Source organism: Pristiophorus japonicus, chromosome 17 (assembly GCF_044704955.1).
Source record: "Pristiophorus japonicus isolate sPriJap1 chromosome 17, sPriJap1.hap1, whole genome shotgun sequence".
NCBI classification, from domain to species: Eukaryota; Metazoa; Chordata; class Chondrichthyes; family Pristiophoridae; genus Pristiophorus; species Pristiophorus japonicus.
In genome coordinates this window covers 97,967,722-97,990,411 of record NC_091993.1, presented here as the reverse complement: position 1 = coordinate 97,990,411, position 22,690 = coordinate 97,967,722, and positions in this window count along the sequence as shown.

The window sequence follows — 22,690 nt, the reverse complement described above, 5'->3', positions numbered from 1 at the left end:
GGAGCCAGGAGTTAAATTAAAAAGTAGGAGCTCAAAAGTAGTAATCTCAGTGCTAGTCAGAGTAGGGAATCGCAGGATAGCTCAGATGAATACGTGGCTTGAGCAGTGGTGCAGAAGGGAGGGATTCAAATTCCTGGGACATTGGAACCAGTTCTGGGGGAGGTGGGACCAGTACAAACTGGACGGTCTGCACCTGGGCAGGACCGGAACCAATGTCCTAGGTGGAGTGTTTGCTAGTGCTGTTTGGGAGGAGTTAAACTAATATGGCAGGGGAATGGGAACCTATACAGGGAGACAGAGGGGAATAAAATGGTGACAGAAACAAAAGATAGAAAGGAGAATAGTAAAAGTGGAGGGCAGAGAAACCCAAGGCAAAAAACAAAAAGGGCCACTTTACAGCAGAATTATAAAGGGTCAAAGTGTGTTAAAAAGACAAGCCTGAAGGCTCTGTGCCTCAATGCGAGGAGTATTCGGAATAAGGTGGACGAACTAACTGTGCAGATAGCAGTTAACGGGTATGATGTGATTGGCATCACAGAGATATGGCTCCAGGGTGACCAAGGCTGGGAACTCAACATCCAAGGGTATTCAGCATTTATGAAGGATAGACAGAGAGGAAAAGGAGGCGGGGTGGCGTTGCTGGTTAAAGAGGAAATTAATGCAATTGTAAGGAAGGACATTAGCTTGGATGATGTGGAATCGGTATGGGTGGAGCTACGGAATACCAAAGGGCAGAAAACGCTAGTGGGAGTTGTGCACAGGCCACCAAATAGTAGTAGTGAGGTTGGGGACAGCATCAAACAAGAAATAAGGGATGTGTGTGATAAAGGTACAACATTAATCATGGGCAACTTTAAGATACATATTGATTGGGCTAACCTAACCGGTAGCAATGCGGTGGAGGAGGATTTCCTAGAGTATATTTGGGATGGTTTTCTAGACCAATATGTCGAGGAACCAACCAGCGAGCTGGCCATCCTAGACTGGGTGATGTGTAATGAGAAGGGACTAATTAGCAATCTTGTTGTGCGAGGCCCTTTGGGGAAGAGTGACCATAATATGGTAGAATTCTTTATTAAGATGGAGAGTGACAAAGTTAATTCAGAAACTAGGGTCCTAAACTTAAGGAAAGGTAACTTTGATGGTATGAGGCGCGAATTGGCTAGATTAGACTTCCGAATGATACTTAAAGGGTTGATGGTAGATAGGCCCTGTCTGGAGTAAAAATAAAATGGGGACGGTGGCTCAACCGTGGCTAACAAGGGAAATTAAGGATAGTGTTAAATCCAAGGAAGAGGCATACAAATTAGCCAGAAAAAGTAGCAAGCCGGAGGACTGGGAGAAATTTAGAATACAGCAGAGGAGGACAAAGGGTTTAATTAAGAAGGGGAAAATAGAGTACAAGAGGAATCTTGCTGGAAACATAAAAAATGACTGCAAAAGCTTCTATAGATATGTGAAGAGAAAAAGATAAGTGAAGACAAATGTTGGTCCCTTGCAGTCGGATTCGGGTGAATTTATAATGGGGAACAAAGAAATGGCAGACCAATTGAACAAGTACTTTGGTTCTGTCTTCACAAAGGAAGATACAAATAACCTTCCCGATGTACTAGTAGTCCGAAGGTCAAGTGAGAAGGAGGAACTGAAGGATATCCTTATTCGGTGGGAAATTGTGTTAGGGAAATTGACGGGATTGAAGGCCGATAAATCCCCAGGGCCTGATAGTCAACATCCCAGAGTACTTAAGGAAGTGGCCCGAGAAATAGTAGATGCATTGGTGATAATTTTCCAACAATCTATTGACTCTGGATCAGTTCCTATGGACTGGAGGGTTGCTAATGTAACACCACTTTTTTAAAAAGGAGGGAGAGAGAAAAAGGGTAATTATACACCAGTTAGCCTGACATCAGTAGTGGGGAAAATGTTGGAATCAATCATTAAGGATGAAATAGCAGCACATTTGGAAAGCAGTGATAGGTCCAAGTCAGCATAGATTTATGTCAGCAGGGGAAATCCTGCTTGACAAATCTTCTGGAATCTTTTGAGGATGTAACTAGTAGAGTAGACAGGGGAGAACCAGTGGATGTGGTGTATTTGGACTTTCAAAAGGCTTTTGACAAGGTCTCACACAAGAGATTGTTGTGCAAAATCAAAGCACATGGTATTGGGGGTAATGTACTGACGTGGATAGAGAACTGGTTGGCAGATAGGAAGCAGAGAGTCGGGATTAATGGGCCCTTTTCAGAATGGCAGGCAGTGACTAGTGGAGTGCCGCAGGGCTCAGTGCTGGGACCCCAGCTCTTTACAATATATATTAATGATTTGGATGATGGAATTGAGTGCAATATCTCCAAGTTTGCAGATGACACTAATCTGTGTGCCGGTGTGAGCCATGAGGAGGACGTTAAGAGGCTGCAGGGTGATTTGGACAGGTTAGGCGAGTGGGCAAATACATGGTAGATGCAGTATAATGTGGATAAATGTGAGGTTATCCACTTTGGGGGCAAAAACACGAAGGCAGAATATTATCTGAATGGCGGTAGATTAGGAAAAGGGGAGGTGCATGATTCATCAGTCATTGAAGGTTGGCTTGCAGGTTCAGCAGGTGGTGAAGAAGGCAAATGGTATGTTGGTCTTCATAGCATGGGGATTTGAGTATAGGAGCAGGGAAGTCTTACTGCAGTTGTACAGGGCCTTGGTGAGGCCCCACCTGGAATATTGTGTTCAGTTTTGGTCTTCTAATCTGAGGAAGGATGTTCTTGCTATTGAGGGAGTGCAGCGGAGGTTCACCAGACTGATTCCTGGGATGGCCGGACTGTCATATGGGGAGAGACTGGATCGACTGAGCCTGTATTCACTGGAGTTTAGAAGGATGAGAGGGGATCTCATAGAAACATATAAAATTCTGACGGGACTGGACAGGTTCGATGCAGGAAGAATGTTCCCGATGTTGGGGAAGTCTAGAACAAGAGGACATAGTCTTAGGATAAGGGGTAAGCCATTTAGGACTGAAATGAGGAGGAACTTCTTCACTCAGAGAGTTGTTAACCTGTGGAATTCCCTACCGCAGAGAGTTGTTGATGCCAGTTCATTGGATATATTCAAGAGGGAGTTAGATATGGCCCTTGCGGCTAAAGGGATCAAGAGATATGGAGAGAAAGCAGGGGCGGGGTACTGAAGGAATGATCAGCCATGATCTTATTGAATGCTGGTGCAGGCTCGAAGGGCCGAATGGCCCACTCCTGCAGCTATTTTCTATGTTTCTATGTCGTTTGCCTTCCTAATTGTTTGCTGTACCCGCATGCTAACACTTTGTGTTTCTTGTACTAGGACACCTAAATCTCTCTCAACGCCAACATTTAATAGTTTCTCACCATTTTTTAAATATTCTGTTTTTTTATTCTTCCTACCAAAGTGAATAACTTCACATTTCTCCACATTATACTCCATCTACCACCTTATTGCCCATTCACTTAACCAGTCTATATCCCTTTGTAGGCTCTTTGCATCCTCCTCACATCCACCTAGCTTTGTATCATCAGCAAACTTGGATGCATTGCACTCGGTCCCTTCATCTAAGTCATTAATTTAGATTGTAAATAGCTGAGGCCCCAGCACAGATCCCCACTAGTTATAGCCTGCCAATCTGAGAATGACCCATTTATCCCCACCCTCTGATTCCTGAAAATAAATTCTTAACAGTCTCTGAGGGGAAATGAAAAGAAATACTCTGGTCACTACATATAGAAACATTTCAAAAGCATTCCTGACAATTCCCTTCACATATTATTTTGTGGTAAAATCATGGAGGTATTCTGGCTTAACACATCTGTTTAAAAAGTGGACACAGGAGCTTGTAGTTTAATAATAGTTTGTACAGTAATTTTACACTAATCTTCCTTTAACAGAACAGATAAGACATAGACAATTTATAAAATTGAAAATTTCATAGAGAACAATCTCTATCATTATATTCAGCCTATCAGCGCACTTCTAGTAATACATAGATCTTAATGGGCAGACAGTACAAGTCCCACTGGACGAGCTCTTGTGAACTCTGCCAACAGGCATTTATGGCTCCTATAAGCCTGTCACTACATTTTATGTAACCTTCATCTGTAGCAACGAAGGGGTTCAGAGAGAAAATGAATATTCATCTAGCTGGTGTATTTCCTTGACAATTAGCTTAGTACCTGCTTCACCCAGCAACCAACAAGGTGAACCCAAAACTTTGTGTAAAACTGGCTTTGATGTCAATTATTCTAAAACCTTTAATATTCCAACATCTTTCTAGCTGTGGTGCACCAGAAACAGCAATATGTCACTTTGCATACTCATTGTACAAGAAAAATCAAACCAACTGGTCAGACTAATGAACCAGAAAACAAGAGGGTAGGATAAGAAACAGAAGCCGAACATTCTGCAATTGCAGTCAACACCTGAAGGCTCCAACTATAATTGATTCAATCCTCTTTAGCTATGCAATGGGAGTGAAGTGTAAAAGGGTGAAGAACTATCCGATTAACTTTAGCCAATTTAATGTCAGTTGTGGGCAAACTCTAAGAAGCATAATTTGGGATAAAATTAATGAACATTTAAAATACATGGGATAATTAAGAACAGCCAGCATAGCTCTGTTAAAACTAAGTTGTATTTGACAATTTTAATTAGCTTTTTAAAGAGAAGACTGATTGGTGAGATAAAGGGAATGCAGTAAATGTGATGTATGGATTTTCAGATGTTCGATAATTCATCTCACAGGAAGCCTGTCCCAAAAAATCAGCTGTATAACAGGAACTAAAGCAGAATGTATATAAAGTTTTGGACAGAAAACAAAGGGATAGGGTCAATGGGTAATGATAACATTTTACTAGGGTTGGAAATTGTTCATCGCCATCCACTTTTGTTTTCAATATATAAAAGTGATTTGGACTTGTCGCTCGAAGCATTATATTGAAATCTGCGGATAGCACAAGTAAGGGGGTTGACAAGTAGTGAACTTCAGGTGGACCTCGACAGGTGAGCACCATCCACAGATAGGTGGAAAATGCAATTTAATATAGAGAAATGTAAGGTAGTACATTATGAGAGAAAAAAACAAGGATATGAGTAAGCACTCAATCAGAAGTTGCCAAAGGTTGTAAATGGACACAGGCACCTGGTGGTTCAAATACATCATTCCCCGAACGTGCAAGTGTAGGCAAATACAGCCATGAAAAAGGCCAATAGCATTTTTATGTTTTAAAAAGAAAGACTTGCATTTATATAGCACTTTTCACGACCACCGGATGTCCCAAAGTGCTTTACAGCCAATTAAGTACTTTTTGAAATGTAATTACTGTTGTAACGTAGGAAACGCAGCAGCCAATTTGTGCATAGCCAGCTCCCACAAACAGCAATGTGATAATGAGCAGATAATCTGTTTTGGTGATGTTGTTTGAGGGATAAATATTGGTCAGGACACTGGGGATAACGCCCCTGCTCTTTTTCAAAGTAGTGCCATGGGACCCCAGCTCTTTACAATATACATCAATGATTTGGATGAAGGAATTGAGCGTAATATCTCCAAGTTAGCAGATGACACTAAACTGAGTGGTGGTGTGAGCTGTAAGGGGGACGCTAAGAGGCTGCAGGGTGACTTAGACAGGTTAGGTGAGCGGGCAAATGCATGGCAGATGCAGTATAATGTGGATAAATGTGAGGTTAACCACTTTAGAGGCAAAAACGCGAAGACAGAATATTATCTGAATGGTGGCAGATTAGGAAAAGGGGAGGTGCAACGAGACCTGGGTGTCATGGTTCATCAGTCATTGAAGGTTGGCATACAGGTGCAGCAGGCGGTAAAGAAGGCAAATGGTATGTTGGCCTTCATAGCTAGGGGATTTGAGTATAGGAGCAGGGAGGTATTACTGTAGTTGTACAGGGCCTTGGTGAGGCCTCACCTGGAATATTGTGTTCAATTTTGGTCTCCTAATCTGAGGAAGGACGTTCTTGCTATTGAGGGAGTGCAGTGAAGGTTCACCAGACTGATTCCCGGGATGGCCGGACTGACATATGAGGAGAGACTGGATCAACTGGGCCTTTATACATTGGAGTTTAGAAGGATGAGAGGGGATCTCATAGAAACATACAAGATTCTGACGGGACGGGACAGGTTAGATGCGGGTAGATTGTTCCCGATGTTGGGGAAGTCCAGAACCAGGGGACACAGTCTTAGGATTAGGGGTAAGCCATTTAGGACTGAGATGAGGAGAAACTTCTTCACTCAGAGAGTTGTTAACCTGTGGAATTCCCTGCCGCAGAGAGTTGTTGATGCCAGTTCATTGGATATATTCAAGAGGGAGTTAGATATGGCCCACATGGCTAAAGGGATCAAGGGGTATGGAGAGAAAGCAGGAAAGGGGTACTGAGGGAATGATCAGCCATGATCTTATCGAATGGTGGTGCAGGCTCGAAGGGCCGAATGGCCTACTCCTGCACCTATTTTCTATGTTTCTATGTTTACGTCCACCTGAGAGGGCAGACGGGTCCTCGGTTTAACATCTTATTCGAAAGTCGGATGATGTAGTGATTATCGGGACTGATGAGTTGTAAACACAATGATTATTGATACAATGCAAGCACAGAGAGAACAAACATTGGGCTCAATTTTCGGCACCAATGGGCACCGATTTTTTGGCGTCCGCTGATTTTTTTTGAGCAATCTTGATTTTGCAGCTTTCCTCAAAGTCTGTACGCCGGCGGCAAGTGTTAGCGCCGGATTTTTTGTACGGCAGATTTTTTGGTGCAGGTCTAAGTGATTTTCCCCAACACCAATTTGTTTTTTTAAGATCGGCACAGAGTGGCCAGAAGATACCGATCAGAAAAACCCTACGTTAAGTTAAGGAAATCTGCTTCAGGTCTGTATTGGAATTGTTTCTTTGCAGTTTAGTCTTGTTCATAAAGACAGTTTATAATGATCATGTTTAGTACGTTCCCTGCATCTCTTTATATTAAGGATTACTTGTTCTGGTGTTTGGCCCCTGCTCCCAGCCCCGCTGCAACCCCGGGCCAAATGGCCCCCCCGCTCCAGGCCCTGCTTCAATCCCGAGCCGATTGCCCCCCCTCTGCTTCAACCCTAGGCCGATTGCCCCCACCTCCCACTTCAACCCCGGACCGATTGGCCCCCTGCTTCAATCCCGGGCCAAATACCTCCCCCTCCCCTTCAACCCCAGGCCGATCGCCCCCCCCTTCCCCCGCTTCAACCCTGGGCTGAATGCACCCCCCCCCCCCTCTTCAATCCCAGGCCGAATGCCTCCCCCTCCCCTCCCGATCCTGCTGTAATCCCGGGCAATCCACCACCGCCCCCACCACCCCCACTACTCCCCTGCCGTCGCAAGTCCTGGCCATGGAACTTCAACTCACAGGTAGGTGGAGCTTCAGCCCGCAGTGTGGCTCTCATTACGCTGGCAACCTCCCTCAGTGTGTCTCTCGTTACCTTGGCAACTTCAGCTTTTTGGCGCAGACTTGAAGCTCCACCTCCAGATTTAACTTCAGGTACCGCAGTGCCAAAATGAAATTTTACTTTGCCGAAAGTTCCAACTTTTTTTTTCGCCGCAATCAGGCACAAAAATATCGGCCATTAATCCTCCTGGGCGCCAAAAATCGACAAAGAGGAAAATTGAGCCCATAATATGCAAGTGTGGAGAGGCATGAGTTCCGGGGTCGGCGAGAGGCCTACAAAAGGCCCAACGCGGCGGCAGTCGGGAGCAGCATGTGGAGGTGCGTTGCTGAGTCGGGAGCAGTGTCGAGGAGGTGTGTGTATAAAGGCCCAGCTGGTGCAGCTACAGGGAGAAGGCAAAAAAGAAGTAGAAAGAAACAGAAAGGTGATATCACAGCCAAGGGGGTAAGTGATTGGCTGGTGATTGGTGAGTAGTTTTTCTTTTTTCTCTTCTATAACAGTGAGTAAACTTTAGCATTGTTGTTGCCAATTTAAGTGTCTCTAAGGGTTAAGTCATGGCAGGAGAGCTCGGTCACGTGATATGCTCCTCCTGTACTATGTGGGAACTCAGGGACGCCTCCAGTGTCCCTGACGACTACGTGTGCGGGAAGTGTATCCGCCTCCAGCTCCTGACAGACCGCGTTGCGGAATTGGAGCTGAGGGTGGATTCACTCTGGAGCATCCATGATGCTGAGAATGACGTGAATAGCACGTTTAGTGAGTTGGTCTTACCGCAGGTGAAGGGGCCACAGCCAGCTAGGGAATGGAAGACCAGCAGGAAGAGCAGTGCAAGGAAGGTAGTGCAGGGGTCCCCTGCGGTCATCCCCCTGCAAAACAGATACACCGTTTTGAGTACTGTTGAGGGGGATGACTCATCAGGGGAGGGCAGCAGCAGCCAAGTTCATGGCACCATGGCTGGCTCTGCTGCACAGGAGGGCAGGAAAAAGAATGGGAGAGCGATAGTGATAGGGGATTCGATTGTAAGGGGAATAGATAGACGTTTCTGCGGCTGCAACCGAGACTCTAGGATGGTATGTTGCCTCCCTGGTGCAAGGGTCAAGGATGTCTCGGAGTGGGTGCAGGATATTCTGAAAAGGGAGGGTGAACAGCCAGTTGTCGTGGTGCACATTGGTACCAACGATATAGGTAAAAAAAGGGACGAGGTCCTACGAGACGAATTTAAGAAGCTAGGAGCTAAATTAAAACGTAGGACCTCAAAAGTAATCTCAGGATTGCTACCAGTACCACGTGCTAGTCAGAGTAGGAATCGCAGGATAGCTCAGATGAATATGTGGCTTGAGCAGTGGTGCTGCAGGGAGGGATTCAAATTCCTGGGGCATTGGAACCGGTTCTGGGGGAGGTGGGACCAGTACAAACCGGATGGTCTGCACCCTAGGCAGGACCGGAACCAATGTCCGAGGGGGAGTGTTTGCTAGTGCTGTTGGGGAGGAGTTAAACTAATGTGGCAGGGGGATGGGAACCAATGCAGGGAGACAGAGGGAAACAAAAAGGAGACAAATGCAAAAGACAGAAAGGAGATGAGTAAAAGTGGAGGGCAGAGAAACCCAAGGCAAAAAACAAAAAGGGCCACTGAATGTAAAGGGGCTGCAGGAGGGGTCAAAACTAAAAATCATGGTTTAAAAACTAGTATTAAAACACTCTACCTAAACGCACGCAGCATTGGAAATAAAGTAAATGAGTTGACGGCACAAATCATTACATAGAAACATAGAAAATAGGTGCAGGAGTAGGCCATTCGGCCCTTCTAGCCTGCACCGCCATTCAATGAGTTCATGGCTGAACATGCAACTTCAGTACCCCTTTCCTGCTATCTCACCATATCCCTTGATCCCCTTAGTAGTAAGGACTACATTGAACTCCTTTTTGAATATATTTAGTGAATTGGCCTCAACAACTTTCTGTGGTAGAGAATTCCACAGGTTCACCACTCTCTGGGTGAAGAAGTTCCTCCTCATCTCGGTCTTAAATGGCTTACCCCTTATCCTTAGACTGTGACCCCTGGTTCTGGACTTCCCCAACATTGGGAACATTCTTCCTGCATCTAACCTGTCTAAACCCATCAGAATTTTAAACGTTCCTATGAGGTCCCCTCTCATTCATCTGAACTCCAGTGAATACAAGCCCAGTTGATCCAATCTTTCTTGATAGGTCAGTCCCGCCATCCCGGGAATCAGTCTGGTGAACCTTCGCTGCACTCCCTCAATAGCAAGAATGTCCTTCCTCAGGTTAGGAGACCAAAACTGTACACAATACTCCAGGTGTGGCCTCACCAATGCCCTGTACAACTGTAGCAACACCTCCCTGCCCCTGTACTCAAATCCCCTCGCTATGAAGGCCAACTTGCCATTTGCTTTCTTAACCGCCTGCTGTACCTGCATGCCAACCTTCAATGACTGATGTACCATGACACCCAGGTCTCGTTGCACCTCCCCTTTTCCTAATCTGTCACCATTCAGATAATAGTCTGTCTCTCTGTTTTTACCACCAAAGTGGATAACCTCACATTTATCCACATTATACTTAATCTGCCATGCATTTTCCCACTCACCTAACCTATCCAAGTCACTCTGCAGCCTCATAGCATCCTCCTCGCAGCTCACACTGCCACCTAACTTCGTGTCATCCGCAAATTTGGAGATACTACATTTAATCCCCTCGTCTAAATCATTAATGTACAGTGTAAACAGCTGGGGCCCCAGCACAGAACCTTGCAGTACCCCACTAGTCACCGCCTGCCATTCTGAAAAGTACCCATTAACTCCTACTCTTTGCTTCCTGTCTGACAACCAGTTCTCAATCCATGTTAGCACACTACCCCCAATCCCATGTGCTTTAACTTTGCACATTAATCTCTTGTGTGGGACCTTGTCGAAAGCCTTCTGCAAGTCCAAATATACCACATCAACTGGTTCTCCCTTGTCCACTCTACTGGAAACATCCTCAAAAAATTCTAGAAGATTTGTCAAGCATGATTTCCCTTTCACAAACCCATGCTGACTTGGACCTATCATGTCACCTCTTTCCAAATGTGCTGCTATGACATCCTTAAGAATTGATTCCATCATCTTACTCACTAGCGATGTCAGGCTGTTTTCCCTGTTTTCTCTCTCCCTCCTTTTTTAAAAAGTGGGGTTACATTGGCTACCCTCCACTCCATAGGAACTGATCCAGAGTCTATGGAATGTTGGAAAATGACTGTCAATGCATCCGCTATTTCCAAGGCCACCTCCTTAAGTACTCTGGGATGCTGTCCATCAGGCCCTGGGGATTTATCGGCCTTCAATCCCATTAATTTCGCCAATACAATTTCCCGACTAATAAGGGTTTCCATCAGTTCCTCCTCCTTACTAGACCCTCTGACCCCTCTTATATCCAGAAGGTTGTTAATGTCCTTCTTAGTGAATACCGAATTACAAATTACAAATGGGTATGATTTAGTGGCCATTACAGAAACGTGGTTGTAGGGTGGCCAAGACTGGGAATTAAACATACAGGGGTATCTGACGATTCGGAAAGATAGACAAGAAGGGAAAGGAGGTGGGGTAGCTCTGTTAATAAAGGATGATATCAGGGAAGTTGTGAGAGACGATATTGGCTCTAATGCACAAAATGTTGAATCATTGTGGGTGGAGATTAGAGATAGTAAGGGGAAAAAGTCACTGGTGGGCGTAGTTTATAGGCCCCCAAGTAATAACTTCACGGTGGGGCGGGCAATAATCAAGGGAATAATGGAGGCATGTGAAAAAGGAACGGCAGTAATCATGGGGGATTTTAACCTACATATCGATTGGTCAAATCAAATTGCATGGGGTAGCCTGGAGGAGGAATTCATAGAATGCATACGGGATTGTTTCTTAGAACAGTATGTTACAGAACCTACAAGGGAGCAAGCTATCTTAGATCTGGTCCTCTGTAATGAGACAGGAATAATAAACGATCTCCGAGTAAAAGATCCTCTCGGAATGAGTGATCACAGTATGGTTGAATTTGTAATACAGATTGAGGGTGAGGAAGTAGTGTCTCAAACGAGGATACTATGCTTAAACAAAGGGGACTACAGTGGGATGAGGGCAGAGTTGGCTGAAGTCGACTGGAAACACATATTAAACGGTGGCACAATTGAGGAACAGTGGAGGACTTTTAAGGAGCTCTTTCATAGTGCTCAACAAAAATATATTCCAGTGAAAAAGAAGGGCGGTAAGAGAAGGGATAACCAGCCGTGGATAACCAAGGAAATTAAGGAGAGTATCAAATTAAAAACCAATGCGTATAAGATGGCCAAGGTTAGTGGGAAAATAGAAGATTGGGAAAATTTTAAACGACAGCAAAGAATGACTAAGAAAGCAATAAAGAAAGGAAAGATAGATTACGAAGGTAAACTTGTGCAAAACATAAAAACGGACAGTAAAAGCTTTTACAGATATATAAAATGGAAAAGAGTGACTAAAGTAAATGTTGGTCCCTTAGAAGATGAGAAGGGGGATTTAATAATGGGAAATGTGGAAATGGCTGAGACCTTAAACAATTATTTTGCTTCGGTCTTCACAGTGGAAGACACAGAAACCATGCCAGAAATTGCTGGTCACAGGAATGTGGGAAGGGAGGACCTTGAGACAATCACTATCACTAGGGGGGTCGTGCTGGACAGGCTAATGGGACTCAAGGTAGACAAGTCCCCTGGTCCTGATGAAATGCATCCCAGAGTATTAAAAGAAATGGCGGAAGTTATAGCAGATGCATTCGTTATAATCTACCAAAATTCTCTGGACTCTGGGGAGGTACCAGCGGATTGGAAAGCAGCTAATGTAACGCCTCTGTTTAAAAAAGGGGGCAGACAAAAGGCAGGTAACTATAGGCCGGTTAGTTTAACATCTGTAGTGGGGAAAATGTTGAAACTATCATTAAGGAAGAAATAGCGGGACATCTAGATAGGAATAGTGCAATCAAGCAGACGCAGCATGGATTCATGAAGGGGAAATCATGTTTAACTAATTTACTGGAATTCTTTGAGGATATAACGAGCATGCTGGGACCACAACTGTTTACAATATACATAGATGACCTGGAAGAGGGGACAGAGTGTAGTGTAACAAAATTTGCAGATGACACAAAGATTAGTAGGAAAGCGGGTTGTGTCGAGGACACAGAGAGGCTGCAAAGAGATTTAGATAGGTTAAGCGAATGGGCTAAGGTTTGGCAGATGGAATACAATGTTGGAAAGTGTGAGGTCATCCACCTTGGGGAAAAAAAACAAAAAAGGGAAAACTATTTGAATGGGGAGAAATTACAACATGCTGCGGTGCAGAGGGACCTGGGGGTCCTTGTGCATGAATCCCAAAAAGTTAGTTTGCAGGTGCAGCAGCTAATCAGGAAGGCGAATGGAATGTTGGCCTTCATTGCGAGAGGGATGGAGTACAAAAGCAGGGAGGTCCTTCTGCAACTGTATAGGGTATTGGTGAGGCTGCACCTGGAGTACTGCGTGCAGTTTTGGTCGCCTTACTTAAGGAAGGATATACTGGCTTTGGAGGGGGTGCAGAGACGATTCACTAGGCTGATTCCGGAGATGAGGGGGTTACCTTATGATGATAGATTGAGTAGACTGGGTCTTTACTCGTTGGAGTTCAGAAGGATGAGGGGTGATCTTATAGAAACATTTAAAATAATGAAAGGTATAGACAAGATAGAGGCAGAGAGGTTGTTTCCACTGGTAGGGGAGGCTAGAACTAGGGGGCACAGCCTCAAAATACGGGGGAGCCAATTTAAAACCGAGTTGAGAAGGAATTTCTTCTCCCAGAGGGTTGTGAATCTGTGGAATTGTCTGCCCAAGGAAGCAGTTGAGGCTAGCTCATTGAATGTATTCAAATCACAGATAGATAGATTTTTAACCAATAAGGGAATTAAGGGTAATGGGGAGCGGGCGGGTAAGTGGAGCTGAGTCCACGGCCAGATCAGCCATGATCTTATTGAATGGCGGAGCAGGCTCGAGGGGCTAGATGGCCTACTCCTGTTTCTAATTCTTATGTTCTTATGTTCTAAGTTCTCCCTATCGTTTAATAGCATGCAGACGGGGCCTCCGTTTAAGGTTGCACCTGAAAAACAGCCCCTCCGACAGTGCAGCACTCCCTCAGTCCTGCATTGGAGTGTCAGCCTTGATTTGCGTGCTCAAGTTTCTGGAGTGAACCTACAACCTTCGGACTCGGTGGCGACGGTGCTGTCAACTGAGCCACAGCTGACAGTCTGACCCTATTTATAAATAGGGACAGAGAGTAAAGCGATAATGATATATTTATATTAGCTTTTTATTAGGGCACAGTAAGAGTACTGTCTGCAATGTTGATTCCCCATTAAGAGAAAGCACATTAAAACCAGAGATAGCACACAGCATCAATTTACCAGGATGATACCAGAGGTGAACAATTGCAGTTATGAGGAGAGACTTGAGATACAGAGACTATTTCCACTAGAACAGAAAAGGTTAAGAAAATATTTAATAGTATTTTTTAAAATTATGAAAGGTTTTGAAAAATGAAAAGGGAAAAGACTATTTTCTTCTGGTTGGCAAGACAGTGATGAAGGGTCTTTATTTTAAAATGATCACTAAGGTAGTGAGGAGAGAGGCTGGGAGAAATATATTTACCCAGAAGGTTGTTGGAGTATGAAATGATTTGCCACGAGGAGTGGTTGAGGCAGAAAGCATAACATCATTTGAAGAAAACATGCATTAATATTTGATACAAGATGATGGGCAGTGGGATAGTTTTGAATGACGTTAGCAAAATATTGGTTCAACTTGCCTTTTTCTGAACTGTAAAGCTTTGACTGTATGGAAAAGAAAAGTGGGTTAAAATTCTTCTTGTGACATTTCATTGCATTTTGATTTTTGGTTACTCCCAAAACATTAACCCAATTTTCACTTTTAGATGCTAATTGACCTGTTGTGCAATTCCATCATTTTAACTTTTGATTTCTGATTTCCAGCATTCAGTTTTTTTTCTACCTTCAGGGCATCATAAGATATTAGCATCAACAAAATAAGCAATAACAAACATGAGTTACATGACAGGGATTTGTTTTTTTTTTGCATTTCCCAGCTTGTCTAACAATGTCTGAACCCATGAACATGCAACCCAAAAAAGCCCATGAGAAGCAGAACGCACTATTATGGGGCCAAGGTTGGCTGAGGCTCCGACTCAAAGGAATGGAGCACATCAGGGGAAGTGTGGAGAAAAATATTTGCTTCAGTGTGGCTTTCCCTTTCATGTCGGATCACTGTTTCTTTGTGTTATGTTCAGAATAATCCACAGGACTATATTGTAAGCTCAAACTGTTGTGACCTTGGTCTCTTTATTCAGACTCCAGAGTGCAGAAGCAGCATGGTGAATCACCTTTTATATTTGCTTGCCCCAGGGTGCACAGGTGACCTTTAGGTCTCCCACAGATGTGCCCCCTAGTGGCAAGTCTTATATATTGGTGAGGTTTACATACATACATAACATCACTCCCCCCCAAAGTCTTGTGTGCAAGTTATTTGCAAGTTGAGGCGATCTGGTGCCCTGCGTCCCCAGGCCGATCGTCTGGGTTGAAATCCTGATGTGGTTGGTTCATCCTTGTGGTTGACGGTGAGGTTGATTATTAGTGGGTCACTGGGGGCCAGGTCCTTTCACCGTGGTTCCTGGTTATCTGTAGTTTGCAGTTTGGTCTGGTCCAAATGTTTTACATGTTAGCTTGGTACATGGTTTCACAATCAAATGCTCCGTTTTCATCACATACACTCCATTCCCCCCCTTGGCTAATGCGGTGCTAGCGGCCCAACTGGGATCCTGAACATGGTCTACATCACTTATTCTGATGTTGCGTGGAGAGGCCGTACAATCATGGTGTAGTCTCTGCTGATGACATACAGAGGGCTCGGTTCTGAGTGATTCTGTCTGGTGACTGCGTAGCACCCAGGATAGCTGGGTCTGTAGGGAGTCTACCGTGACACGTGTGGTGCTTGATTTGGGCTGCCTGCTTCGGGCTATTGTCGCTGACCCTGAGGTCTAGCAAGCCCAGGATGGCCACAATGGCCTTCAGACTTTCGGTAGTGGCGGGAGGCCTAGTGGTCCTCGTGGATCCTGGGCCGTGGTATGGGGGCCCCGGACCACCGACTGCATGTAGCCACCTTGCTTTACTTTGCAACGTTGGCATGGGCCTTTCGTCTTTGCGACGGAGAGGTTGCACCACCCCGTCTAGCAGTTCACCTTTGGCAGGCGGTAACGTGGGATCCTGGCTGGTCCAGGTCCTAAACTGGGGGGCCGTTATGGATGACCCCTTGCTTTCGAGCACGTCCACGATCGCGAGTGGGTCAGCAGGCTGCGCCGTTTCCACCCCGGTGGTGGGCGACGATAGCCAACTGAGGTCATGAGTGCCATTTCAGTGCCTGGCCCATGACAGATCATGTTACAGTGTGCAGACAGTGTGAGACATTCTCGAAACAATGCATTGCTCTCCCATGGGATGGGCAGCTTGTCTGACTCGCGCACATATTGGGACACTCTTTGGTACGTCTTTTTTGTCCCGTGAATACAGGCTGCTGCCTTGGTTAGGTTATTGGATACATGTTCAATCATTTGGGGCTCGCCCGCTACTTTTGCTTGCTGCACAACACTCCCGACCCCGTGCGGTAACATATCACTTGCTACGAATACTTTGTTAGATACGTATAGAACTGATTGGGGTTCACCCGCTACTTTGACTTGCTGTACAACACACCTGACCCCCTGTGATAACACACCACTTGTTACAAGTACTTTGTCAGATACATATACGACCGGTTGGTGTTTGCCTGCTACTTTGGCTTGTTGTAAGGTCCCCCCAATCCCATACAATAGTACATCACTGGCCACGAAAGACCGCTCACATGGGTTACATAATGCAAACAACTTATTGGAACATGGTGGGTTCCTTCTCAGCAGCCGCCCCTTTACCTTTGCCCCAAACCCAGTCGTCTTCCTTGCTGGGCAACACATTCCTCCATTCCGTTGTGGCGACCTCCAATGGTCTGGACGCTCTCTCGTCCCGTGGTCTGGATGCTGTCTCATCCTGTGGTCTGGATGCACCTTCATCCCGTGGTCTGGACGTACCTTCATCCCGTGGGCTGGACGCACTCTTGTCCTGTGGTCTAGACATCCTCTCGTCCTGTGGTCTGGATGCTCTTCCATCCGTGATGCCGACTGCCACGATCTTTCTGCCCAGGGATTTTGCCTCTGGCGTCGAGAAAACACATTCAGATTGTTTCGGCCAGAGTCCATCTCCGCATGGTCGACCTGGAGCCTCTTCCATCGTCGCGTAGAGATCTTCGGCTTTGGGCGGTGGGTACCGCGCCTGTACCGCTGCTCGGTTGATCTTCACCTCCTCGTGGTCGTGATGAGCAGCCTGTACCTCGGGGATCTGCAAATGGATCTGCACTTCGATAGCTGGTTCAGCTGAAGGTGGGGGTTTGCTCAGCCTTTGAGCAGGGGAGACGTCATTCGCCGGAGAAGGTACGCAGGGGTCTTCCCTGTTCCATCGAATCTTCCCCATCCACCTCCTACCAAGCAGCGTTGGCCCATCACCTGACACAATCCACAGTGGTAAATCATGCACTGCTCCCTCATGGGATACTCTTATGTCCGCACTACCAATAACTGGTATCAGTTCCTTGGTGTAGGTGCGCAGCTTTGCCTGAATTGGGATCAGCTTGGGTCGCTGTGCTTTGTCGCCCCACAGCCTTCTGTCTCATAACTGATTGACTCGCCCCCGTGCCTAGTTCCATGGAGACTGGAATGCCGCTAAGTTCAACTTTTAACATTATTGGAGGGCTTTTGGTGGTGAAGGTATGTATCTCATATACTTGCTCTTCAAACTCAGGTTCATTTGCCTCTCCTGCTCGTTCATCGTGATCCTCGCTGGATCGGTTGTCCTCTCCTGACTTTGTCATGTGGTGAGTCAGAGGTCATTTGCACATTCGTTGGAGGTGCCCAATTGTTCCACAGCCCTTGCACACACAGGGCTTGAATTGACATTGATGAGCTCTATGGCTGCCCCCACAGCGCCAACATGGTGCTAATGGATATGCATTCACGCCCCACTGCGGATTCTGAGTCACTCTCGGCCTAGGTCTGGCCTCTGCAGTCGTGTGGACCCTGTCCTGTGTCGTTCTGCCTGCTGTAAACATTATTTTATGCATAGTACTTGCTAGTGAGCTTCGATTCTGTTTTGTGTTATCGCTCGTGGATATGAAGGCTTGGGTTATCGTGATGGCCTTGCTCAGATAAGGAAGGATTCGGCAGACAGCAATTTGCGAAGAATGACCTCATGGCCAATTCCAAGCACGAAAAAGTCCCACATTTCCCCCAAGGATCCTACAAATTCACATTGCCCTGCAAGGCGTCTTGGGTCGGTGACAAAACTCGCCACGTTCTGGCCCTTGGAGCGACGGTGAGTAAAAGCGATACGTGGCCATCAGGATACTCTCCTTTGGCTTGAGGTGTTCCCTAACCAGCATACACAGCTCTGTGTAAGACTTGTCCATTGGTTGACCGGTGCCAGTAGATTTTTGAGGAGGCCATATATCGAAGACCCACATACAGTGAGGAGAATCGCCCCACGCTTGATCGCCGTCTCAGCCTTGTCCAATTCGCTGGCCACAAAGTACTGGTTGAGGCGCTCAACGAAAGGCTTCCCAATCATCACCCTCAACAAATCTCTCAAGGATACCAATGGTAGCCATTACCGTGTGAAAGTTTGTGACCCGTTACTCGTCGCCAATTTGTTACGTTCAGAATAAATCCACAGGACTGTATTGCAAGCTCAAACTGTTGTGACCTTGGTCTCTTTATTCAGACTCCAGAGTGAGGAAGCAGCATGGTGAATCACCTTTTATACCTGCTTGCACAGGTGACCCTTAGGTCTCCCACAGATGTGCCCCCTAGTGGCAAGTCTTAATTTTGGTGAGGTTTACATAAATACATAACACTTTGCACCTACTATTTCTCTGGTCCCTCGTTGCCTATTCTTCAATGCAAACTTTGTGCACTACCCAGTAAAGAAAAGAGTAATGCAGAGATAGTCAGCAGCCCTTCTCTGACTGCTGGCACTTAGCAATCCAGCCTCAGTTCTCCAAAGTACTACTGGCATGTCATGCAATGTCCACAGGAAATGTCAATAAAATATTTAAAATAAGCGGGTTTGTATTTTTATGCGTGGTCAGCTCGTTTATCCACAGCCACACAGTCCTGGTGTACTCCATCATGACTGCATTATCACCCCCAAATGAGTATAAAGCACATTCACCGGATATTCAAAAGCCCGATAAGTGCTCCAAGTTTGTGAATCTTCATAAAATTGCATACCTAGCATCTGTGCACCACACACCAACCTACCATGCCATGGAAGATCAGCTGGTAAAAATTAACATTAAAATATTTTTTGCCAATGTCCTCCTCTCCGTCTTTTCTGGAAGGTGCTGACTTCTCACTGGTTTCCACTGCCTACATCCTAACTCGCACAAAGTCCTGTTCACCCCAAGGCGACTAAAAAAATAATAAAGAGAGAGATGATTTATGACAGTAAACTTGCAAAAAATATAAAAACAGACAGTAAGAGCTTCAATAGGTATATAAAAAGGAAGAGAGTAGCTAAAATAAACATTGGTCCCTTAAAAATTTGGCAGATGGAGTATAATGTGGGAAAATGTGATGTTATCCACTTTGGTAGGAAAAATAAAAAAGCAAATTAATATTTAAATGGAGGAAGATTACAAAGTGCTGCGGTACAGAGGGATCTGGAAGTCCTTATATATGAAACATAAAAAGTTAGCATGCAGGTACAGCAAGTAATTAGGAAGGCAAATGGAATGTTGGCCTTTATTGCAAGGGGGATGGAGTATAAAAGTAGGGAAGTCCTGCTACAACAGTACTGCGTACAGTTTTGGTCTCGTTATTTAAGGAGGGATCATCATCATAGGCAGTCCCTCAGAATCGAGGAAGACTTGCTTCCACTCTTAGAATGAGTCCTTAGGTGGCTGAACAGTCCAATACAAGAGCCACAGTCCCTGTCACAGGTGGGACAGACAGTCATTGAGGGTAAGGGAGGGTGGGACAGGTTTGTCGCACGTTCTTTCCGCTGCCTGCGCTTGTTTTCTGCATGCATTCGGCGATGAGACTCGAGGTGCTCAGCGCCCTCCCGGATGCGCTTCCTCCATTTAGGACGGTCTTTGGCCAGGGACTCCCACGTGTCAGTGGGGATGTTGCACTTTATCATGGAGGCTTTGAGGGTGTCCTTGTAACGCTTCCTCTGTCCATCTTTGGCCCATTTGCCATGAAGGAGTTCCGAGTAGAGCACTTGCTTTGGGAGTCTCGTGTCTGGCATGTGGACAATGTGGCCTGTCCAGCGGAGCTTATCAAGTGTGGTCAGTGCTTCAATGCTGGGGATGTTGGCCTGGTCAAGGACGCTAATGTTGATGCGTCTGTCCTCCCAGGGGATTTGTAGGATCTTGCACAGGCATCGTTGGTGGTATTTCTCCAGCGACTTGAGGTGTCTACTGCACATGGTCCATGTCTCTGAGCCATACAGGAGGGCGGGTATTACTACCCCTGTAAACCATGAACCCGGTGGTAGAATTGAGGGCCTGGTCTTCGAACACTGTTTTCCTCAGGCGGCCGAAGGCTGCGCTGGCGCACTGGAGCAGTGTTGAATCTCCTCATCAATGTCTGCTTTTGTTGATAAGAGGCTCCGAGGTATGGGAGGTGTTGCAAGAAGGAGAGATATGCTTGCATTGGAGGCAGTTCAGAGAAGGTTCACGAGGTTGATTCCTGAGATGAAGGGTTTGTCTTATGAAGAAAGGTTGAGCAGGTTGGGCCTATACTCATTGGAGTTTAGAAGAATGAGAGGTGATATTGAAACGTATAAGATTCAGGGGGACTTGACAGGGTAGATCCAGAGAGGATGTTGCCCCTTGTGGGGGAATCTAGAACTAGGGGGCATAGTTTCAGAATATGGGGCCTCCCATTTAAAATGGAGATGAGGAGGAATTTCTTCTCTCAGAGGGTCGTGAACCTTTGGAATTCCCTACCCAGGGAGCTGTGGAGGCTGGATCATTGAATATATTTAAGGTGGAGATAGAAAGATTTTTGAACGATAAGGGAGTTGAGGATTATAGGGAACGGGCAGGGAAGTGGAGTTGAGACCAAGATCATATCAGCCATGATCTGATTGAATGATGGAGCAGGCTCGAGGGGCCAAATGACCTACTCCTGCTTCTATTTCTTATGTTCTTATGTTCACCCATCACCCCTGTGCTCGCTGACCTACATTGGCTCCCATTCCGGTACTTGATTTTTTTCAAATCCCACCATGGCCTTACCCTTCCCTATCTCTTTAACCTCCTCCAGCCCTACAACCAATAGTCCCACTAACTTTGTTTTGGGTGCATGGACCCTTTAGTAGGCTGTGCAGCCCATTTGATTTCTCGCATATGCGCGGTTATTTAAATTGTCAAGCCGTTAATCAGCCTGCGCGCCACCAGACCACTGTGCGGCCCTATTGGAACATTGCCTACAATCCTCTGAGTTCTCTGCGCTCCTCCAATTCTGGCCTCTTGCGTAGCCCTGATTTTAATCGCCTCACCATTGGCGGCCGTACCTTCAGCTGCCGAGGCCCTAAGCTTTGGAATTCCCTCCCTAAACCTCTCCACCTCTCTAACTCCCACTTCTTTTTTCAGACACTCCTGTCACCTATCCCAAATATCTCTTATAATGGCTCGGGGTGACATTTTGTTTGATAACGCCGCCGTGACGCACCTTGGGATGTTTTATGATATTAAATGTGCTTGATCAAACAATTAATCCAATGTTTCCATATTTGATCCACCTTTCTTTCATTTATTCCATTTCGGCCAGTTCAATTTCTGCAACTTTTGCAGTCGAATCTATCGCACACGGGAAGAAGTTGTTGTTATTGGTTTCCCTCTAAAATTTCACCCAAGAGCCCCATTATTATATGTGAACCTTGATAGTCAGTACCTGTACCCGCATGGAGCATTATAACTGAGGCTGATTCCCCTCCTCACCCATCGCTCAAATATACACAACTCCAGCAGGAGATAGTGGATAGTGATGAGAAGCAGAAACTCTAGTTGTGTTTCCTTTTCTAACTCAGGGGTGCTGAACTCATTTGTTGTGCCATCTAGCATCATCAAGATGAGACCAGCTAACCCAGTACAGACCAAAGATTGAACCTGGGACTATCCTGGCAGGGAAGTGGACTTGAGTCCATGATCGGATCAGCCATGATCGTATTAAATGGCGGAGCAAGCTCGAGGGGCTGTATGGCCTACACCTGCTCCTATTTCTTATGTTCTTATGTACAGCTCACCTACTCGTCAGATAAATTCACAGAGCCAGCAGGGAGCCAACATTCGTTAGGTTCAAATGCTGCAACTGTTTCCAATCTATGAATGAAGATTAAAAAGTAGTTAATGTGACTCAGGGCATTAATATCTGTTCCAGAAACTTTGGAGTGATACATTTTCTCTTTCGTTCATGCCAACCCTTCAAGCATGTAGATAATGAATGTGTATCGGAATGCTCCTGAAAATGTCATTGCTTAGTCAAGGCTGCCATGCATTAAGGAACAATGAAGTACGGGTAATTTTGTACATCGAGTGTGGTGATGAATTGCACCAATATGACATTACTTATTAAGTTGACTTTTTCTTGACAGCTCAAAACTAGTTACATAAAATAGTTAATTACATGATTCCAGGTTTGGCATCGATTATAGAAATGACTGCAGTTGGGGCTCTTGGAAAACACAATTTATTCAGTGAGTCTTTGATAAATGCCATTGATAAAAGAAACTCTCACACGACAGTGTGATAAGAATTACAGTGTAATCAGATTATGACTGGAGCCACTTTTCTCTCATTGATTATTGACGTAAATCTGCCCATATCAAGTATTTTAAGCAGCAGTATCCCAATGTTTTGTGGATATGAAGCAGATGAACACCTTTTTTACTATACAGCACCCAGTGGTCAGCTTGACATACTTTCCTTTCTCAGCATGCATTTCACACTTAAATATTCATACTTGATTCATGCCATACTCCTGTAACAAGTAACAGTTGGGCCAAAAATGCCCTCAAATTTAATACTTCATCCCATGTAAA